General features: G+C 45.5%; 1 pseudogene; it reads right to left on the bottom strand.

The window, feature by feature from the left end:
• Window positions 1-16,653: 16,653 nt before the first annotated feature.
• On the bottom strand, window positions 16,654-21,829 carry LOC125516911 (annotated as a pseudogene).
• Between the last annotated feature and the right edge of the window lie 779 nt (window positions 21,830-22,608).

Consider the following 22,608-nt stretch of genomic DNA (forward strand, 5'->3'; position numbering starts at 1 on the left):
ATAACAACCAAGAGATGGCGATATCTTCCATGCTACACACATTATAGGCAGTTCCCAAACAGAATGGTAAAGTTTATTCTCCCCCTTCCATCACAAGCATCAATCCATGGCTTGCTCGAAACAATGAGTGCCTCCAACTAACAAGAGTCCCAGGGGGTGTTTTGTTTGCAATTATTTTTATTTAGTTTGCATAAAGCATGGGACTGGGCATCCCGGTGACCAGCCATTTATCTCGTGAGTGAGGAGCGGAGTCCACTCCTCTTGAGAATAACCCGCCTAACATGGAAGATACGGATAGCCCTAGTTAATACATGAGCTATTCGAGCATACAAGACAGGATAATTATTTGAAGGTTTAGAGTTTGGCACATACAAATTTACTTGGAACGGAAGGTAGATACCGTATATAGGTAGGTATAGTGGACTCATGTGGAATAACTTTGGGGTTTAAGGGATTGGATGCACAAGCAGTATTCCCGCTTAGTACAGGTGAAGGCTAGCAAAAGACTAGGAAGCGGCCAGCTAGAGAGTGACAACAGTCATGATCATGCATTAAAATTAATCAACACTGAATGCAAGCATGAGTAGGATATAATCCACCATGAACATAAATATCGTGAAGGCTATGCTGATTTTGTTTCAACTACATGCGTGAACATGTGCCAAGTCAAGTAACTTAAATCATTCAGAGGAGGATACCACCCTATCATACCACATCATAATCATTTCAATAGCATGTTGGCACGCAAGGTAAACCATTATAACTCATAGCTAATCAAGCATGGCATAAGAAACTATGATCTCTAGTTGTCATTGCAAACATGTTTATTCATAATAGGTCGAATCAGGAACGATGAACTAATCATATTTACAAAAACAAAAGAGGTCGAGTTCATACCAGCTTTTCTTATCTCAGCTAGTCCATCATATATCATCATAATTGCCTTTCACTTGCACGATCGAATGATGCAAATAATAATAATAGTGCACGTGCATTGGACTAAGCTGGAACCTGCAGGCATTTAATAAACAGGAGAAGACAAGGCAATATGGGCTCTTTTGTCAGATCAACAATAATGCATATAAGAGCCACTTCAACAATTTAATTATGGTCTTCTCCTATCGACCCCCAAAGAAAAGAAAAGAAATAAAACTATTTACACGGGAAAGCTCCCAACAAGCAAAAGAAGAACGAGAAATCTTTTTTGTGTTTTCTTTTTAATTACTACTACAAGCATGGAAAGTAAATTAATTAACAGCTACAACTAATTTTTTTTGTTTTTCTTAAGGTTTATTAAACACACAAGAAGAAAGCATAAAAAGGAAATTAAACTAGCATAGATGATACAATGAAAAAGTATGAACACCAACATCTAGCAATGAGTGTGTGAACATAAATGTAATGTCAGTGGGAAATACGTACCCCCCAAGCTTAGGATTTTGGCCTAAGTTGGTCTATGGCCATGGCTGGCCTGGCGGATATCCATAATAATAGTTGTTGGGGTCGTACTGTGATGCAGCAGCTATCACCTGCCGAGCTGCAACGTGGCGACGAGCGGCCTCCTCTCTCCTCTCGTGCTCATTTGCCTCCTCTCTGGTAATAGTATATCCTCCTCTTTCCTGATAATCAAAGAAAGTAGGAGCAGGGAGAGTAATACGGACAGCACGGCGTCTGTCAAAGATTAGTCGATGCTTGAGAGGTGATCCGTTCCTCTCCACAAAATGGTGGTGAACCATAGCATTAAAATCTAGATAGGCAGGAGGTAATTCAATATCATCTTCGCGTATGTCTATACCAAGAAAATTAGCCACGCGGGTTGCATACATTCCACCAAAGAAATCTCCATTAAATCTATTAAGATGCAACCTACGTGCAACAATGGCTCCCAAATTATATGATTTGTCTCCTAACACAGCACTCCTAAGAATACTGAGGTCAGGGACACACATGTGACATGCCTCATCTTTACCATTTATGCATCTACCTATGAAGAGAGCAAAATAATGTATAGCAGGAAAGTGAATGCTCCATATGGTAGCTTGTGTAATATCTCTAGATTCTCCGGCAATTATATTAGCAAGAAAATCTCTAAATTCAGATTTGCGAGGATCCCTTATAGTACCCCATTGTGGAAGCTAGCATGCACTGGTAAAATCATCTAAGTCCATGGTATAAGATTTATCATAAAGATCAAATAGGACAGTTGGAGAATTACGTGAAGTGGAAAATTCAAACCTCATCACAAAGGAACTAGTGAGATTATGGTACTGGGTGCACTTCTCTCCCTCGAAGCTCACAAGATCGGCGTTACGCAAATATGCATTGAATTCTTCCTTAATTCCCGCTCGATCCATAAAATTTTCAGAAGGCCACTCACAAGGACGCACTGGAGCGTCTCTTGGTGGCTCCTCGTCAGCATCACGCATTGTAAGCCTGGGTCCTTGCTTCTTTGAAGAACCACCTTGGAACATTTTCCTAAGCATTTTTCTTCCTCTGAAAAATTCTGAAATTTTTTAGTAACTTCAAAATAAAAGTAAACCAAACTCAATAATATTGATAGCAACTACTCCTACAAGTGCCTACGGCCTATATCATGCATCAAAACTACTTTTGACCATATAAATTTGACATGCAAGCTCAAGAACAGGGTCACCAAAGCAGCAAAAATTTGCAATGAATAAAGCACTAGAACAAAAACTAATTTGACCAATGGACGAGTCACCTACCAAGGAACAATCTCCCCAAGTAGTTTTGTGAGAGGAGCTTTGAGCAAGGAGATCGAAAATGGCAGCAAAATGAGCTTGGACTCGGGTTTGAGCTGGATATTCGTGTTTGGGGGAGGAAGAAGGAGTGTATGGGTGAAAGGATAAGTGGAGGAGGGCCACCATGGGCCCACGACGCAAGGGGGCGCGCCCTCCACCCTCGTGGGCAGGTGGTTGGCCCCCCTGGTGTGTTCTTAGTTCCATAAATCCTCAATTATTTTAGAAAAAATCATATTTAATTTTCAGGGCATTCGGAGAACTTTTATTTTTGAGGTATTTTTATATTGCATGGATAATCAGATAACAGACAGAAAAATATTTATTTTTATTTTATTAATATAAATAACAGAAAGTAAAGTGGGGGTACAGAAGGTTGTGCCTTCTAGTTTCATCCATCTGATGATCATCAAAAGGGATCCACTAATAAGGTTGATCAAGTCTTGTTAACGAACTCATTCCGAATAACATGGAACCAGAGAAATTTCGAATAACACTATGTTACCTCAACGGGGATATGCACATCCCCAATAATAAGAATATCATATTTCTTCTTGACAGTAGGAAGAGGAAATTCAAAACCTCCAAATATAATCGATGGAATTTTTCCAATAGAGTTGATACTATGAACTTGAGGTTGTTTCCTCGGAAGTGTACCGTCTGCTCATTGCCATTAACATGAAAAGTGACATTGCCTTTAGTGCAATCAATAACAGCCCCTGGAGTATTCAAAAAGGGTCTTCCAAGAATAATAGACATACTATCATCCTCGGGAATATCAAGAATAACAAAGTCCGTTAAAATAGTAACGTTTGCAACTACAATAGGCACATCCTCACAAATACCGACAGGTATAGCAGTTGATTTATCAGCCATTTGCAAAGATATTTCAGTAGGTGCCAACTTATTCAAATCAAGTCTACGATATAAAGAGAGAGGCATAACACTAACACCAGCTCCAAGATCACATAAAGCAGTTTTAACATAATTTCTTTTAATGGACCATGGTATAGTGGGTACTCCTGGATCTCCAAGTTTCTTTGGTATTCCACCCTTAAAAGTATAATTAGCAAGCATGGTGGAAATTTCAGCTTCCAGTATCTTTCTTTTATTTGTAATAATATCTTTCATGTACTTAGCATAAGGATTTGTTTTGAGCATATCAGTTAATCGCATATGCAAAAAGATAGGTCTAATCATTTCAGCAAAGCGCTCAAAATCCTCATCATCCTTTTTCTTGGATGGTTTGGGAGGAAAAGGCATGGGTTTCTGAACCCAAGGCTCTCTTTCTTTACCATGTTTCCTAGCAACAAAGTCTTTCTTATCATAACGTTGATTCTTTGATTGTGGGTTATCAAGATCAACAGCAGGTTCAATTTCTATATCATCGTCATTACTAGGTTAAGCATCATCATGAACATTATTATTAGTATTACCGCTAGTTTTAGGTTCATTACCAGATTGAGTTTTAGCATCAGAAATAGAAATATTATTTGGATTCTCAGGTGGTTCAACAATAGGTTCACTAGAAGCATGCAAAGTCCTATCATTTTTCTTTTTCTTCTTTTTAGAATAACTAGGTGCATCTATATTATTTATCTGATAATCTTGCTCAATTCTCTTAGGGTGGCCTTCAGGATACAAAGATACTGAGTCATTCTACCAGTTCTAGTAGCCACTCTAACAGCATAATCATTATTCTTATTATTCAATTCATTGAGCAAATCATTTTGAGCCTTAAGTACTTGTTCTACTTGAGTGGTAACCATAGAAGTATGTTTACTAATAAGTTTAAGTTCACCTTTAACATTAGCCATATAATCACCCAAGTGTCCAAGCATATTTGAATTGTATTTCAATTGTCTACCAAAATAAGCATTACAATCTTCTTGCTTAGCCATAAGTTTATCAAACTCATCTAAACATGGGCTAGCAATTTTAGTAAATGGGATTACAGCTTTATCATATCTATAGAGAGAATTTACCTTTACTACCTGTGTCGGGTTATCAAGACCATGAGTTTCTTCAATAGGAGAAGGATTAAGATTATATGTTTCTTCAACAGGCAGTAAATTAAGACCATGTATTTCTTCAACATGTGGTAAATTAAGACCATGTATTTCTTCAATAGGAGGTAAATTCTTAACATCTTCAACTTTAATACATTTTTCTTTCATAGATTTCTTTGCCTCTTGCATATTTTCAGGACTGAGAAATAGAATACCCCTCTTCTTTAGAGTTGGTTTAGGAATAGGCTCAGGAATTGGTTCCGAAGGTGTCCAATTATTTTCATTTGTCAACATATTATTCAATAGAATTTCAGCTTCATCCGGTGTCCTTTCCCTGAAAACAGAACCAGCACCACTATCCAGGTAATCTCTTGAGGCATCTATTAGTCCATTATAAAAGATATCAAGTATTTCATTTTTCTTAAGAGGATGATCAGGTAAAGCATTAAGTAATTGGAGAAGCCTCCCCCAAGCTTGTGGGAGACTCTCTTCTTCAATTTGCACAAAATTATATATATCCCTTAAAGCAGCTTGTTTCTTATGAGCAGGAAAATATTTAGCAGAGAAGTAATAAATCATATCTTGGGGACTACACACACAACCAGGATCAAGAGAATTAAACCATATCTTAGCATCACCCTTTAATGAGAACAAAAATATTTTAAGGATGTAAAAGTAGCGAGTTCTCTCATCTTTAGTGAATAAGGTGGATATATCATTTAATTGAGTAAGATGTGCCACAACAGTTTCAGATTCATAACCATGAAAAGGATCGGATTCAACCAAAGAAATTATCTCAGGATCAACAGAGAATTCATAATCCTTATCAATAACAAAGATAGGTGAAGTAGTAAAAGTAGGGTCAGGTTTCATTCTAGCATTTAGAGATTGCTTACTCCATTTAGCTAATAATATTTTAAGTTCAGTTCTATTTCTGCAAGCTAAAATGGCTAAAGAAGCATCTTGATCAAAAACATAACCCTTAGGAATAGCAAGTGGTTCTTCATCATCACTTTCATCAGTATCATCAAATTCAATATTTTCAATTTCTCTAGCCCTAGCAAGTTGTTCATCAAGAAAATCACTAAGTGGCATAGTAGTATCAGGCATAGAGATGGTTGTTTGGGTTTCGTAGTAAATTCAAAATTTTCCTATGCACACTCAAGATCATGGTGATGCATAGCAACGAGAAGGGAGAGTGTGATCTACGTACCCTTGTAGATCAACAGCGGAAGCGTTGACGCAACGTAGAGGAAGTAGTCGTACGTCTTCCCGATCCGACCGATCCAAGCACCGTTACTCCGGCACCTCCGAGTTCTTAGCACACGTACAGCTCGATGACGCTCCCCGGGCTCCGATGCAGCAAAGCTTCGGGGATGAGTCCCGTCAGCACAATGGCGTGGTGACGATGATGATGTTCTACCGACGCAGGGCTTCGCCTAAGCACTACAACGGTATGACCGAGGTGGAATATGGTGGCAGGGAGCACCGCACACGGCTAAGGAACGATCACGTGGATCAACTTGTGTGTCTAGGGGTGCCCCCTGCCCCCGTATATAAAGGAGCCAAGGGGGAGGGTGCGGCCAGCCAAGGTGGGCGCGCCAAGGGGAGTCCTACTCCCACCGGGAGTAGGACTCCTAGTTGGACAAGGAGAGAGGGGAAAGAGGAGGAAGAGAGGAAGGAAAGGGGGGCGCCGCCCCCCTTCCCTTGTCCTATTCGGACTAGGAAGGGGAGGGGCGCGCGGCCACCTCCTTCCTCCTTCTCTCTTCTCCCTCAAGGCCCATGTAGGCCCAATAAACCCCCCGGGGGGTTCCGGTAACCCCCTAGTACTCCGGTAAAATGCCGATTTCACCTGGAACGATTCCGATGTCCAAATATAGGCTTCCAATATATCAATCTTTATGTCTCGACCATTTCGAGACTCCTCGTCATGTCAGTGATCACATCCGGGACTCCGAACTAACTTCGGTACATCAAAATGCATAAACTCATAATAACTGTCATCGTAACGTTAAGCGTGCGGACCCTACGGTTCAAGAACAATGTAGACATGACTGAGACAGATCTCCGGTCAATAACCAATAGCGGGACCTGGATGCCCATATTGGCTCCTACATATTCTATGAAGATCTTTATCGGTCAGACCGCATACCAACATACGTTGTTCCCCTTGTCATCGGTATGTTACTTGCCCGAGATTCGATCGTCGGTATCCAATACCTACTTCAATCTCGTTATCGGCAAGTCTCTTTACTCGTTCCGTAATACATCATCTCGCAACTAACTCATTAGTTACAATGCTTGCAAGGCTTATGTGATGTGCATTACCGAGAGGGCCCAGAGATACCTCTCCGACAATTGGAGTGACAAATCCTAATCTCGAAATACGCCAACCCAACATCTACCTTTGGAGACACCTGTAGTGCTCCTTTGTAATCACCCAGTTACGTTGTGACGTTTGGTAGCACCCAAAGTGTTCCTCCGGCAAACGGGAGTTGCATAATCTCATAGTCATAGGAACATGTATAAGTCATGAAGAAAGTAATAGCAACATACTAAACGATCGGGTGCTAAGCTAATGGAATGGGTCATGTCAATCAGATCATTCACCTAATGATGTGATCCCGTTAATCAAATAACAACTCTTTGTTCATGGTTAGGAAACATAACCATCTTTGATTAACGAGCTAGTCAAGTAGAGGCATACTAGTGACACTAAGTTTGTCTATGTATTCACACATGTATTATGTTTCTGGTTAATACAATTCTAGCATGAATAATAAACATTTATCATGATGTAAGGAAATAAATAATAACTTTATTATTGCCTCTAGGGCATATTTCCTTCAGTCTCCCACTTGCACTAGAGTCAATAATCTAGATTACACAGTCATGATTCTAACACCCATGGAGCATTGGTGCTGATCATGTTTTGCTCGTGGAAGAGGCTTAGTCAGCGGGTCTGCTACATTCAGATCCGTATGTATCTTGCAAATCTCTATGTCTCCCACCTGGACTAGATCCCGGATGGAATTGAAGCATCTCTTGATGTGCTTGGTTCTTCTGTGAAATCTGGATTCCTTTGCCAAGGCAATTGCACCAGTATTGTCACAAAAGATTTTCATTGGACCCGATGCACTAGGTATGACACCTAGATCGGATATGAACTCCTTCATATAGATTCCTTCATTTGCTGCTTCCGAAGCAGCTATGTACTCCGCTTCACATGTAGATCCCACTACGACGCTTTGTTTAGAACTGCACCAACTGACAGCTCCACCGTTTAATGTAAACACGTATCCGGTTTGCGGTTTAGAATCGTCCGGATCAGTGTCAAAGCTTGCATCAACATAACCGTTTACGATGAGCTCTTTGTCACCTCCATATACGAGAAACATATCCTTAGTCCTTCTCAGGTACTTCAGGATGTTCTTGACCGCTGTCCAGTGATCCACTCCTGGATTACTTTGGTACCTCCCTGCTAAGCTTATAGCAAGGCACACATCAGGTCTGGTACACAGCATTGCATACATGATAGAGCCTATGGCTGAAGCATAGGGAACATCTTTCATTTTCTCTCTATCTTGTGCAGTGGTCGGGCATTGAGTCTGACTCAACTTCACACCTTGTAACACAGGCAAGAACCCTTTCTTTGCTTGATCCATTTTGAACTTTTTCAAAATTTTGTCAAGGTATGTGCTTTGTGAAAGTCCAATTAGGCGTCTTGATCTATCTCTATAGATCTTTATGCCTAATATGTAAGCAGCTTCACCGAGGTCTTTCATTGAAAACTCTTATTCAAGTATCCCTTTATGCTATCCAGAAATTCTATATTATTTCCAATCAGTAATATGTCATCCACATATAATATCAGAAATGCTACAGAGGTCCCACTCACTTTCTTGTAAATACAGGCTTCTCCGAAAGTCTGTATAAAACCAAATGCTTTGATCACACTATCAAAACGTTTATTCCAACTCCGAGAGGCTTGCACCAGTCCATAAATGGATCGCTGGAGCTTGCACACTTTGTTAGCTCCCTTTGGATCGACAAAACCTTCCGGTTGCATCATATACAACTCTTCTTCCAGAAATCCATTCAGGAATGCAGTTTTGACATCCATCTGCCAAATTTCATAATCATAAAATGCGGCAATTGCTAACATGATTCGGACAGACTTAAGCATCGCTACGGGTGAGAAGGTCTCATTGTAGTCAACTCCTTGAACCTGTCGAAAACCTTTTGCGACAAGTCGAGCTTTGTAGACAGTAATATTACCATCAGCGTCAGTCTTCTTCTTGAAGATCCATTTATTCTCAATTGCTTGCCGGTCATCGGGCAAGTCAACCAAAGTCCATACTTTGTTCTCATACATGGATCCCATCTCAGATTTCATGGCTTCAAGCCATTTTGCGGAATCTGGGCTCACCATCGCTTCTTCATAGTTCGTAGGTTCATCATGATCTAGTAGCATGACTTCCAGAACAGGATTACCGTACCACTCTGGCGCGGATCTCACTCTGGTTGATCTACGAGGTTCAGTAGTATCTTGATCTAAAGTTTCATGATCATCATCATTAGCTTCCTCACTAACTGGTGTAGGTGTCACTGAAACAGTTTTCTGTGATGTACTACTTTCCAATAAGGGAGCAGGTACAGTTACCTCATCAAGTTCCACTTTCCTCCCACTCACTTCTTTCGAGAGAAACTCCTTCTCCAGAAAGTTTCCGAATTTAGCAACAAAAGTCTTGCCTTCGGATCTGTGATAGAAGGTGTATCCAATAGTTTCCTTTGGATATCCTATGAAGACACATTTCTCCGATTTGGGTTCGAGCTTATCAGGTTGAAGCTTTTTCACATAAGCATCGCAGCCCCAAACCTTTAGAAACGACAACTTTGGTTTCTTGCCAAACCACAGTTCATAAGGCGTCATCTCAACGGATTTTGATGGTGCCCTATTTAACGTGAATGCGGACGTCTCTAGAGCGTATCCCCAAAACGATAGCGGTAAATCAGTAAGAGACATCATAGATCGCACCATATCTAGTAAAGTACGATTACGACGTTCGGACACACCATTACGCTGTGGTGTTCCGGGTGGCGTGAGTTGCGAAACTATTCCACAATTTTTCAAATGTACACCAAACTCGTAACTCAAATATTCTCCTCCACGATCAGATCATAGAAACTTTATTTTCTTGTTACGATGATTTTCAACTTCACTCTGAAATTCCTTGAACTTTTCAAATGTTTCAGACTTATGTTTCATTAAGTAGATATACCCATATCTGCTTAAATCATCTGTGAAGGTGAGAAAATAACGATATCCGCCACGAGCCTCAATATTCATCGGACCACATACATCTGTATGTATGATTTCCAACAAATCTTGTTGCTCTCTCCATAGTACCGGAGAACGGTGTTTTGGTCATCTTGCCCATAAGGCACGGTTCGCAAGTACCAAGTGATTCATAATCAAGTGGTTCCAAAAGTCCATCAGAATGGAGTTTCTTCATGCGCTTTACACCGATATGACCTAAACGGCAGTGCCACAAATAAGTTGCACTCTCATTATCAACTCTGCATCTTTTGGCTTCAACATTATGAATATGTGTGTTACTACTATCGAGATTCAACAAGAATAGACCACTCTTCAAGGGTGCATGACCATAAAAGATATTACTCATATAAATAGAACAACCATTATTCTCTGATTTAAATGAATAACCGTCTCGCATCAAACAAGATCCAGATATAATGTTCATGCTTAACGCTGGCACCAAATAACAATTATTTAGGTCTAATACTAATCCCGAAGGTAGATGTAGAGGTAGTGTGCCGACTGCGATCACATCGACTTTGGAACCGTTTCCCACGCGCATCGTCACCTCGTCCTTAACCAATCTTCGCTTGATCCGTAGTCCCTGTTTCGAGTTGCAAATATTAGCAACAGAACCAGTATCAAATACCCAGGTGCTACTGCGAGCATTAGTAAGGTACACATCAAAAACATGTATATCACATATACCTTTGTTCACCTTGCCATCCTTCTTATCCGCCAAATACTTGGGGCAGTTCTGCTTCCAGTGACCAGTCTGCTTGCAGTAGAAGCACTCAGTTTCAGGCTTAGGTCCAGACTTGGGTTTCTTCTCTTGAGCAGCAACTTTCTTGCTGTTCTTCTTGAAGTTCCCCTTCTTCTTCCCTTTGCCCTTTTTCTTGAAACTAGTGGTCTTGTTGACCATCAACACTTGATGCTCCTTTTTGATTTCTACCTCCGCAGCTTTCAGCATTGCGAAGAGCTCGGGAATAGTCTTATTCATCCCTTGCATATTATAGTTCATCACGAAGCTCTTGTAGCTTGGTGGCAGTGATTGGAGAATTCTGTCAATGACGCAATCATCTGGAAGATTAACTCCCAATTGAATCAAGTGATTATTATACCCAGACATTTTGAGTATATGCTCACTGACAGAATTGTTCTCCTCCATCTTGCAGCTATAGAACTTATTGGAGACTTCATATCTCTCAACTCGGGCATTTGCTTGAAATATTAACTTCAACTCCTGGAACATCTCATATGCTCCATGACGTTCAAAACATCCTTGAAGTCCCGATTCTAAGCCGTAAAGCATGGCACACTGAACTATCGAGTAGTCATCAGCTTTGCTCTGCCAGACGTTCATAACATCTGGTGTTGCTCCAGCAGCAGGCCTGGCACCCAGCGGTGCTTCCAGGACGTAATTCTTCTGTGCAGTAATGAGGATAATCCTCAAGTTACGGACCCAGTCCGTGTAATTGCTACCATCATCTTTCAACTTTGCTTTCTCAAGGAACGCGTTAAAATTCAACGGAACAACAGCAGGAGCCATCTATCTACAATTAACATAAACAAGCAAGATACTATCAGGGACTAAGTTCATGATAAATTTAAGTTCAATTAATCATATTACTTAAGAACTCCCACTTAGATAGACATCCCTCTAATCCTCTAAGTGATCACGTGATCCAAATCAACTAAACCATGTCCGATCATCACGTGAGATGGAGTAGTTTCATTGGTGAACATTACTATGTTGATCATATCTACTATATGATTCACGCTCGACCTTTCGGTCTCCGTGTTCCGAGGCCATATCTGTATATGCTTGGCTCGTCAAGTATAACCTGAGTATTCCGCGTGTGCAACTGTTTTGCACCCGTTGTATTTGAACGTAGAGCTTATCACACCCGATCATCACGTGGTGTCTGGGCACGACGAACTTTGGCAACGGTGCATACTCAGGGAGAACACTTCTTGATAATTTAGTGAGAGATCATCTTATAATGCTACCGTCAATCAAAGCAAGATAAGATGCATAAAAAGATAAACATCACATGCAATCAATATAAGTGATATGATATGGCCATCATCATCTTGTGCTTGTGATCTCCATCTCCGAAGCACCGTCATGATCACCATCGTCACCGGCGCGACACCTTGATCTCCATCGTAGCATCGTTGTCGTCTCGCCAATCTTATGCTTCCACGACTATCACTACCGTTTAGTAATAAAGTAAAGCATTACATCGCGATTGCATTGCATACAATAAAGCGACAACCATATGGCTCCTGCCAGTTGCCGATAACTCGGTTACAAAACATGATCATCTCATACAATAAAATTCAGCATCATGCCTTGACCATATCACATCACAACATGCCCTGCAAAAACAAGTTAGACGTCCTCTACTTTGTTGTTGCAAGTTTTACGTGGCTGCTACGGGCTTAAGTAAGAACCAATCTCACCTACGCATCAAAACCACAACGATAGTTTGTCAAATAGACTCCGTTTTTAACCTTCGCAAGGACCGGGCGTAGCCATACTTGGTTCAACTAAAGTTGGAGAGACAGTCGCCCGCAAGCCATCTATGTGCAAAGCACGTCGGGAGAACCGGTCTCGCGTAAGCGTACGCGTAATGTCGGTCCGGGCCCTTCGTCCAACAATACCGCCGAACCAAAGTATGACATGCTGGTAGGCAGTATGACTTATATCGCCCACAACTCACTTGTGTTCTACTCGTGCATATAACATCAACATAAAACCTAGGCTCTGATACCACTGTTAGGTTTCGTAGTAATTTCAAAAATTCCTACGCACACGCAAGATCATGTGATGCATAGCAACGAGAGGGGAGAGTGTTGTCTACGTACCAACGCAGACCGACTGCGGAAGCGTGACACACGTAGAGGAAGTAGTCGTACGTCTTCACGATCCAACCGATCAAGCACCGAAACTACGGCACCTCCGAGTTCGAGCACACGTTCAGCTCGATGACGATCCCCGGACTCCGATCCAGCAAAGTGTCGGGGAAGAGTTCCGTCAGCACGACGGCGTGGTAACGATCTTGATGTACTACACGCAGCAGGGCTTCGCCTAAACCCGCTACAGTATTATCGAGGTATGGTGGCAGGGGGCACCGCACACGGCTAAGGAATAGATCACGTGGATCAACTTGTGTGTCTAGAGGTGCCCCTGCCTCCGTATATAAAGGAGTAGAGGGGGAGGCTGGCCGGCCAAGGAGGAGGGCGCAGGAGAGTCCTACTCCCTCTAGGAGTAGGATTCCCCCCCCAATCCTAGTCGGAATAGGATTCGCGGAAGGGGAAAAGAGGAGGAGGGGGCCGGCCACCTCTCCTAGTCCTAATAGGACTAGGGGAAGGGGGAGGCGCGCAGCCCATCTAGGGCAGCCCCTTCTCTTTTCCACTAAGGCCCACTATGGCCCATATAGCTCCCGGGGGGTTCCGGTAACCCTCCCGGTACTCCGGTAAAATCCCGATTTCACCCGGAACACTTCCGATATCCAAACATAGGCTTCCAATATATCAATCTTTAGCGTCTCGACCATTTCGAGACTCCTCGTCATGTCCGTGATCACATCCGGGACTCCGAACAACCTTCGGTACATCAAAATGCATAAACTCATAATATAACTGTCATCGCCTTAAGCGTGCGGACCCTACGGGTTCGAGAACAATGTAGACATGACCGAGACACGTCTCCGGTCAATAAACAATAGCGGGACCTGGATGCCCATATTGGCTCCTACATATTCTACGAAGATCTTTATCGGTCAGACCGCATAACAACATACGTTGTTCCCTTTGTCATCGGTATGTTACTTGCCCGAGATTCGATCGTCGGTATCCAATACCTAGTTCAATCTCGTTACCGGCAAGTCTCTTTACTCGTTCCGTAATACATCATCTCACAACTAACATATTAGTTGTAATGCTTGCAAGGCTTATGTGATGTGCATTACCGAGAGGGCCTAGAGATACCTCTCCGACAATCGGAGTGACAAATCCTAATCTCAAAATACGCCAACCCAACATCTACCTTTGGAGACACCTGTAATGCTCCTTTATAATCACCCAGTTACGTTGTGACGTTTGGTAGCACCCAAAGTGTTCCTCCGGTAAACGGGAGTTGCATAATCTCATAGTTATAGGAACATGTATAAGTCATGAAGAAAGCAATAGCAACATACTAAACGATCGGGTGCTAAGCTAATGGAATGGGTCATGTCAATCAGATCATTCAACTAATGATGTGACCTCGTTAATCAAATAACAACTCATTGTTCATGGTTAGGAAACATAACCATCTTTGATTAACGAGCTAGTCAAGTAGAGGCATACTAGTGACACTTTGTTTGTCTATGTATTCACACATGTATTATGTTTCCGGTTAATACAATTCTAGCATGAATAATAAACATTTATCATGATATAAGGAAATAAATAATAACTTTTATTATTGCCTCTAGGGCATATTTCCTCACCCCGGTGTTGGTTGTCGTCGTGCGAGGAGATGTCCTGGTGGAAGTGGTATCACCGGCAGTGGGGGCACCTTTGTTCAACCGAGCAGAAACACGGGTTGGCGTTGGGGCCTGTTTCTTTGTAATTGCTCGCTCGTCCACCAGCTGTCGGCTCGCTGCACGTATGAGATGGAGGTCAAAAAAAGAGGTGGCAATTGTCAGTCAGCAATCTCGTTGCCGCGTTTGAAAGAACACAAGTGCAAAGAAGAGGATGAGTCTGTTCGAAGAAAATAGACAAAGCAAAAAGCTAAGATGAAAGTCGAACCTCTTCCTGGCAGCTACAGGGTCGGTCCTAGACCTCTTGCCAGCAGAAACTTGCCCAGCACCCTCTGGAGCCATCCCCCTCTTTGATGGAAAAACCCCTTCACCTCTCACAGCCGTGTGTTGTTTGACTTTATCCGGTTGGGGGACATCTGTTGCATCCTTTCCCTTGTTACCACCTGCGCGAACCTCAGCGTGTTCATCATCATCGGTGTCCTCTTGCACATTATCCATGACATCATCGTCATCCTTGCTGAGACCAGCGTCTCCACCTAGTTCATCTTGTGTGTCAGCGGGCTCCTGGGAACTGTTGTAGTCATACCGGCCACGGCAACCGGTTGACCGGTGTGTACATTCTGGGACGAATGAAGTGAATTGCCTCGCAACCACGTCGCCGTCAGAGCCACTGAGGGACGTCCACCCCTCAACCAACTTCCCGAGCAAGCCAGTCATTCCAGATGCAAACTACCCTATTAGCTGCTCAACAGGTGCCCTCGCCTGTACACAAAACAAAGAGGCATCAACGACAACCCCGTATTGCAATCACTTGCACGACATCGAAAAATACTCCACGGCAAACCATATATGTAGATCTTTTGATTACCTCTGAAGGACAAGACGGAGCTGAGTGCACGTCCATCCACTTTTCAAAGTTTTGAGGCCCCCAAACACGTTGTAGTCTATAGAATGCTTGGCCATCAGCTGGGAGAGAGAAAAAAAAGTAGCAATGATATAAGAGAGAGAATGATGAACACTGACTAGCAGTTCATGTGTTGCAAAAAAAAGCAGAAATAACCTGCAGTTTACCATATTTGCTATCAGTTACCCTGTCTGCAGCAAGCACAGCCTTGACAGCATCAATAGTCCGCGCAGAAACAGCAAACTTGTGCGCAGGCGGCGGGCCTCCTGTCCCAGTGAAGTCCACGGTGGACAGATCAAGGCAGTCGACGTACATGAGCTGATGTACAACAATTTTAAAAAGAAAGAAAAATCAGTTGCATCATGGTATTTTGCGACAAATAACAGGATAAAATATATGGTATTTTACGAAGAATATGCCATCTGCATGTGCTAGTTGCCATCATAGAGTGATGGCAGTTGCCATCATAGTATGATGGCAGTTGCCATGTTGTCATGTTGGCAGTTGCCATCACAGTATGATGGTAGTTGCCATATAGTCATGATGGCAGTTGCCACATAATCAACATGGCTGTTGCATGAGTGTTATGATCATGTTGACATGCATGAATAAAGATGTGTTAAAAATAGTGTTCACATAAAGGACCGGTAAAAAAATACCATTAAATGCAGTCGACAACCCTTCTGGTACACCTTGCTTGCGAATGCATCATGCAGGAAGTCGGCAATGAACTTACACCAGTTCATGTTCTTCACATCTTTCAGTTTCGCCTGCACCGCATAAAATTCAGGACAAGGAGTTGCCGCGTCAGAATTCCAATGGAAAAAACAACAAAAAAACTGTCAGTGACTAGCTTGCACATGACATCGGAGCAAAAAAATTGAAGGAAAAATAATGTAGTAAAGATAGATCATTCACCAGGATGGGGAAGCATTTGTTGCTTGGGCGAAGAGAAGTGGTCGGCGCTGAAAACGGCTGAGATGAGGTACATGAGTAGCTTCATCTTGAAAACATCTCCGTGCGTCGTCATGGCCTCCAACGAATCTGCCACTGCAGTTCGTGTTCGGCATGGATTCCAACCCAGGAAACAAACGGGGGAACAGCGCTTCCTCGATCTCGTTGTTGACCTCTACGGGACTTTGATATGTCCACGGGGCACACCCAACGTGCAGAACACGCATTCCTCATTCAGCGGTAGTCTTCCGCGTCCCGGAATCACGAATTCTCTGGAGGCGGGGTCGTAGATCTCACCAAGCCAATCGCATACAGGGTTGACAAGGTTCGTGCACCGGACAGCCATCATAGACTGCATACCCATCTCAGCAGCAGCCCCCTTCTGATCGTCGCTGAATTTGTCAGTCAACGCAGTCAGTCGTTCTTGGGAGGCTCTGTTGCGAATACGTTTCTTCTTCTGCAAAAAAACAGACATAAAGTGATCAGTTGTTGCCATGTTTTTACAAACAAAAACAGGATATCAGTTGTTGCCGCATTTTGCAATGTAATGAAATTTTAGTTCGTGCCAGACGATTGCGGGCTCAAAGGTGTCAACCATTAACATACATCAGGAAGAAGGGGGGTGTGTGTGAACATTTACCTCATCACCCTCTTTTCTCCGCCCAGTTGCCCGATTACGCTGTGGTGGATCCATGAAATCATCATCATCGTTTTGACGATCGCCACGAGCCATTCTGCTGAGATGGGAACATACCAAATTGTCATGGTGGAAAATGTAAATGCAAGGGGGTCAGCAAAAACACTTGCCGCATGCAACGCATACGTATGGCATCTGAAACATTTGATATGCAAATTCGGTTGCCACATTGTGCAGACAGTTTGCCACACTGTCTTATATGCAGAAATGGCAGCAGGCAGTCTATTCACACTCTATTTGCCACACTGTCTTATATGTAGAATGGCAACAGGCAGTGTGTTCGCACTCTATTTGCCACATGAATATACTACCCAGATGGCAACAAGCACACTTTAAGTGCGCAGTGGTTGCCATCCAGTGCACTTGGCACTTGAATGCCCACTGACTACCGATTGTGGCAACTGTCACACCGTGGTTGCTGTCACATAACATTCAGAAAACACACTAGCCGCAATGAAAATAGAATGGTTGTGGCACCTAACACAGGAATTCAGCAATCTTAGTTGCCACACGGAAAAAAGAGCGTGTGTTTGGTAAATATCACATTAGTTTAGCAGAATTAGTTGCCACATGGAAGAGCGTGTGTGTGGCAAGTATCGCATTACTTCAGCAAAATTAGTTGCCATGTGCGAAAGCTAACATGTGGCAACTAACACAGTCGTTTTCAGTAATTTGTTGCCGCAAGGGGAAACACGTTTGTGGCAACTATCAAATATGTTCAGGGAGTAAGTGGTCGCGCAATCATGATAGTTAATGTAACTATCAAGTTCGCCTCATTCTGCATTTTCAAAAACCAAACTAACTAAGATCTAGGGTTCAATGGCAACTACTTCGACTTCAAATTCACCCTCGAAATTCTCCCACGAACTCACTGCAAAACACAAAATCGAACCAACGCGCATCAAAAACTACCCGGAAGACACCTGCTCAATCCATATGCAAAAACTAGTGCGTGCCTCCGAACAAGCAGAACCACGCCGACGATGCCGCCGCCGCGGCCGCGACGAAACTGGCCAATGCAACCAAAAACGTCTAGCAGACGACTTCGGCGCCGGCGGGAACGCCGACGCATCGACGAATCGCCTGAATCTCTACAAATCTCGATCGAGGAATCGAACAGGGAGGGAAGGGGAGGAAATGCAGGAAGGGATTGCGAAGGGTGCATCGAGCAGTACCTTCAACCCGCAGGCGCTCCGGCGAGCCGCTCCGTTCTGGCGAACACCACCGACGGTCCCGAGCACCGTCGATTCTTCCGCCTTCACCGTCGCCTTCTCCCCTCTCCTTCTCCTTCGATAGTTGGAAATGCGAGTGGGTTCTGCCAGTAACTGCGGTGCAGAAGAGTAAATGGGAGCGTGAGGGGGAGGGGGCAGAGGCGTGCGACGTCAACCGCAGTCGAAGCGTGGCGTGCGGGCGCATTGCAGTTCCACCGCACGACTCAGATGGCAACCGCTGACCGCGGGGTGGCAACCAACGTGCGGGCGAACCTACTCGCCGCACACGCGCCTCATCCTACGTGGCACAAAAAACCACCTAGTTTGTTCCAAGATTCGTGCACACACCTGCCAACGGTGATGCTTGCGTGTGGTCGGGGTGGTGAACGCCCACACGTGTGGGTGTTAACATTTCCGTAAATTTGAAATACTAACTATCTTTAAAAAGGAATTACAATCCTTTGTGTTCCTATTTAATTTGTCTACAAAAATTCGCTAGTACAAAACCTGACATTACAAGGTTTTGATCCTGGCACCGCCACTGCACTAGGCCTGGGTCAAGGGCGCGGTTGGGGTCCATGTGGCCTGCCCCACGCGCGAACGGCGTGGACGCCTTGCCGATGGCCATGTCTCCGATGACGTGGTCGTCGCTGTCCACGTTGTACGCCGTGGTCATCAGGGCGGACTTGATCGCGGCAGGGCTCCACTCCGGCCTCGCCTGTTGGAGCATTGCGACGATGCCACTTACGTGTGGGCACGCCCAATAGGACATTGTAGTGCCCTCGTCTCTTGTCGCCGGAGGCCCGAGGGCGAGGCGGCGCCGGTCCAAGCGGCGAGGATCTCCACGCCGGGTGCCGTGACGTCCGGCTTGAGGATCTCCGGCGCATGGAGGTTTGGCCCGCGGCTCGAGAATGGTGCCATTCTAGGAGAAGGAGCCATCCGGCCGATGACCCTGCCGTGGAACACGATCGTCGCCGCCGGGATGCAATGTTGGTTATGTACTTTTTAATCCTTTTCGTGGCGGCGAGCGTGACGGTTGTGGCAGGGAAGGTGTGGGGGCTGCCGACGACCAGCTCGCCGAATTCTTTCATGCTCGTGAGGATTGCTCCGACGCCGCCGGCGAGTTTGACAGCCTCTCCTTGTGCAACATTCAAGACGGCAGGGTCGCACAAAACGATCTTCCCGGCGATCAAGCTGGCGTTCAGCTTCCCAGCTTCGCAGGTTTTCGAGCCGACGGTCCGGCCATGCACGAGCGGTGTCTCGGTAGCGCCAAGCGGCGGGCCAGCGTAGAGCGAAGCGCCAGAAAAGGTATCGCCGTTGCCGAGGACGACGTCCGCCTGGAAATGGCGGTTGATGGTGGACGCGCCGACGGTCATCAAGAACCAGGGCGCGATATTGTTGGCGGTGGACTCAGCTGGGCCGGAGTTCCCCGCTGCGGCAGAGACGATGATGCCCTTGCGGACGGCGCTGAAGGCGCCCACGGCGGTGGAGTCCACATAAAACGGCTCCGCGTAGCCGGAGGAGACGAATGAAGCGGAGATGACGTCGACCCCGTCGGCGATGGCCTCGTCGAACGCCGCGAGGATGTCGGAGGTGGCGCATCCGTATTTCCAGCACACTTTGTAGGAGGCGACGCGCGCGCCCGGGGCCATGCCGACGGCGTTCCCTCTGCCGTAGCCGTAGAAAGCCGCGTCCGGGACGGCAGAGCCGGCGGCGGTGGAGGCGGTGTGGGTGCCATGGCCGAGGGTGTCGAGCGGCGACTTGGACTCCTCCGTCTCGTTGATCGGGCCTCCAAGTTGAACCTCATACCCCACGTAGAAGACCTTGGCGCCGACGAGCTTGCCATTGCAGTAGGCGGAGGCGTTGAACGACGGAGCCGAGACGCAGGCACCGCGGAACTTGCCGGGCGGCGGCGGCAGCAACGGGTCCGCCGCGAACGCCGCGCGGTCGATGGGGTACACGCCGGTGTCGAGGACGCCGATGACGACGTCCGAGGCGCCGTTGGACGCTGGTAGCAAGCCCGACGATGCCGACAGGCCGAGGAAGGATGGCGTCAGCGTGGTGTGTAGCTGCTGCATCACATCGGGCACGACGGCGAGCACGGAGCGCTGGGCCGCGAGGTGCGCGGCCTGGCGACCCGTGAGGCGAGCCGCGAAGCCCGTGGCGGCGTGGGAGTAGGAATAGAGCACCCGCGGCGCCGGAAGGGACATGTCCGCCGGCATGCGGTCACGCAGGAATGAGGCGTACGCCCGGGTATTGAGCAGGCCACGGCACGGCAGCGGCGGCGCGTGCGTGCGAGCGACATGCACGATGCAGCAGGACCGCTCCTCCTCCTTTTCCCTCGCCGGCGACGCCGCGGCGGTGGCAACGATGGCGAGCTGGACGCACAGAAGCGCGAGTGGTCTGGCATCGTTGCACGGAGAGAAATACGCGGCGGCGGTGTTGTGTACTGTGAAGTACGGTGATCGGAGTCGCGAATAAGTAGGCGTCCGTCTATAATTTCATGTCCGTCAGAGTTGGCTGGATGAGTAAAGGCGTCAGATTCACCTTCGGTTGAGCCGCATCGATCGTTGTGGAGGAGCCAACAATCATGTGAGATGTTCACCGGATCCAAATCCATCGAAATTACTTAATTGTGGGTTATCTGGAAGCAGCATTCATTCATGTAGTCCTTATCCCAACCAGACATGCTCGTGAAACAGTAACAGTATGTTTTGCATTGCTCAGTCGGACATTTTGGTCGACTGAGATTTAATGAAGTCTGGGTCGATGTTATATTCATGAGCTCTTACATAAAGATTCATGAAAAAAAAATCATTTTTATATGTTTTAACTTGACTAAGACTTTGTTAAGTCTCAGTCCATGGCGATCTAACCATACCCTTAGGATGTGTTCGGTTCGGGAACGAATTGGAATGGAATGGAACGGTTCCATTCCACTGGAGCGGGTTGGTTCCGTCCCTATGTTCGGTTAGGATAATTATGTGAAATGGAATGGCTGCATTCCAGTGTTTGGTTAGGATAATGGAACGGAATGAATTTGGTTAGAAATGGAGAGATTATCTCTTGGAATTGCCGCATTTAAATAGAATAATATTTTTTTATCAATAAATTATTTGAATTGTCAGCGAAAATTCAATTGTTATTATAGTTTGGACAATTTATAAATTTTGTCACTATACACAAGAAATAATTGCCATTACCATCCACCTTCCTGGTTCAGACTCTGGCGTATACGAACAATTCAGAGTTCAGACTCGCTCATGCACCAACAATTCAGAGTTCATACTCGACATTGCAACACACGCATTTGCTAATTGCAGTTTACAATCAGTAGCAAAAGTTTTCCTCCTTTTTTACTAGCAAAAGAAGATGAAGCTCTCGAACTGCACGGCGTACAGCACCAGAACAGTCAGCACGCACACCGTGGTGAACACCCCCATGGCGCAGAGGTCTGCAACGGCTTCCTTGCCGGCTCGCTCTCGGCCAAATGGGCCGCCGCCAAGCCTCTTTTCCACGCGAGCCGCCTCCGCTCGCCCACTGCTAGTCTGCTGCCGCGCTGCTGGTGCACGCCATTAAAGAGGGATAGTCGAAGCCGGAGAGGGAGAGAGGAGGGAGCGGCCGGCGGCGTCGCAGATCGAGCGGGAGAGACAAGGGGGTGGCCGCCGGCGTCACAGATCGAGGGGGAGAGACGAGGGGGTGGCCGCCGGCGTCGCAGATCGAGTGGGGAGAGACGAGGGGGTGGCGGCGCTAAGATTGGGGGTGAGCGAGAGTCAGGGGAAGGCGTGAGACTGAGGCGTTCCGCGTCGTCCGGCCAATTCAAAGGAACGACCTGGTTCGGCATATCGACCGAATATGCCGTTCCAGGAATGAGTGGGTTCCGGTTCCTCGGGTCAACCATACACGAGAATGGTACTTCGGGACGGAACCGACCCATGCCGTCCCATTCGGTCACATAAACCAAACACATCCTTAAGAAAATGGTATCTGGCTAACACCCATGATGGCATCACGACCTTTCTCGGCCGTCTATTTCTTTGCACGGATCTCAGGGCAGAGAAGAGAGCCACGGCATATTTTTACTAGTTCGCTACACAACAAAATAAACGCAAATGATCTCATTACAAATGTTACAAATGCGTGGGCTAGCTAATTGGTTAGGGCCGTACACCTGGGAGACCTGGTTTCAAATCCTCCTCCATTTTACTCCTTTTGTAAATAA

Source organism: Triticum urartu, chromosome 6 (assembly GCF_003073215.2).
Source record: "Triticum urartu cultivar G1812 chromosome 6, Tu2.1, whole genome shotgun sequence".
In the NCBI taxonomy this organism is placed as follows: domain Eukaryota; kingdom Viridiplantae; phylum Streptophyta; class Magnoliopsida; order Poales; family Poaceae; genus Triticum; species Triticum urartu.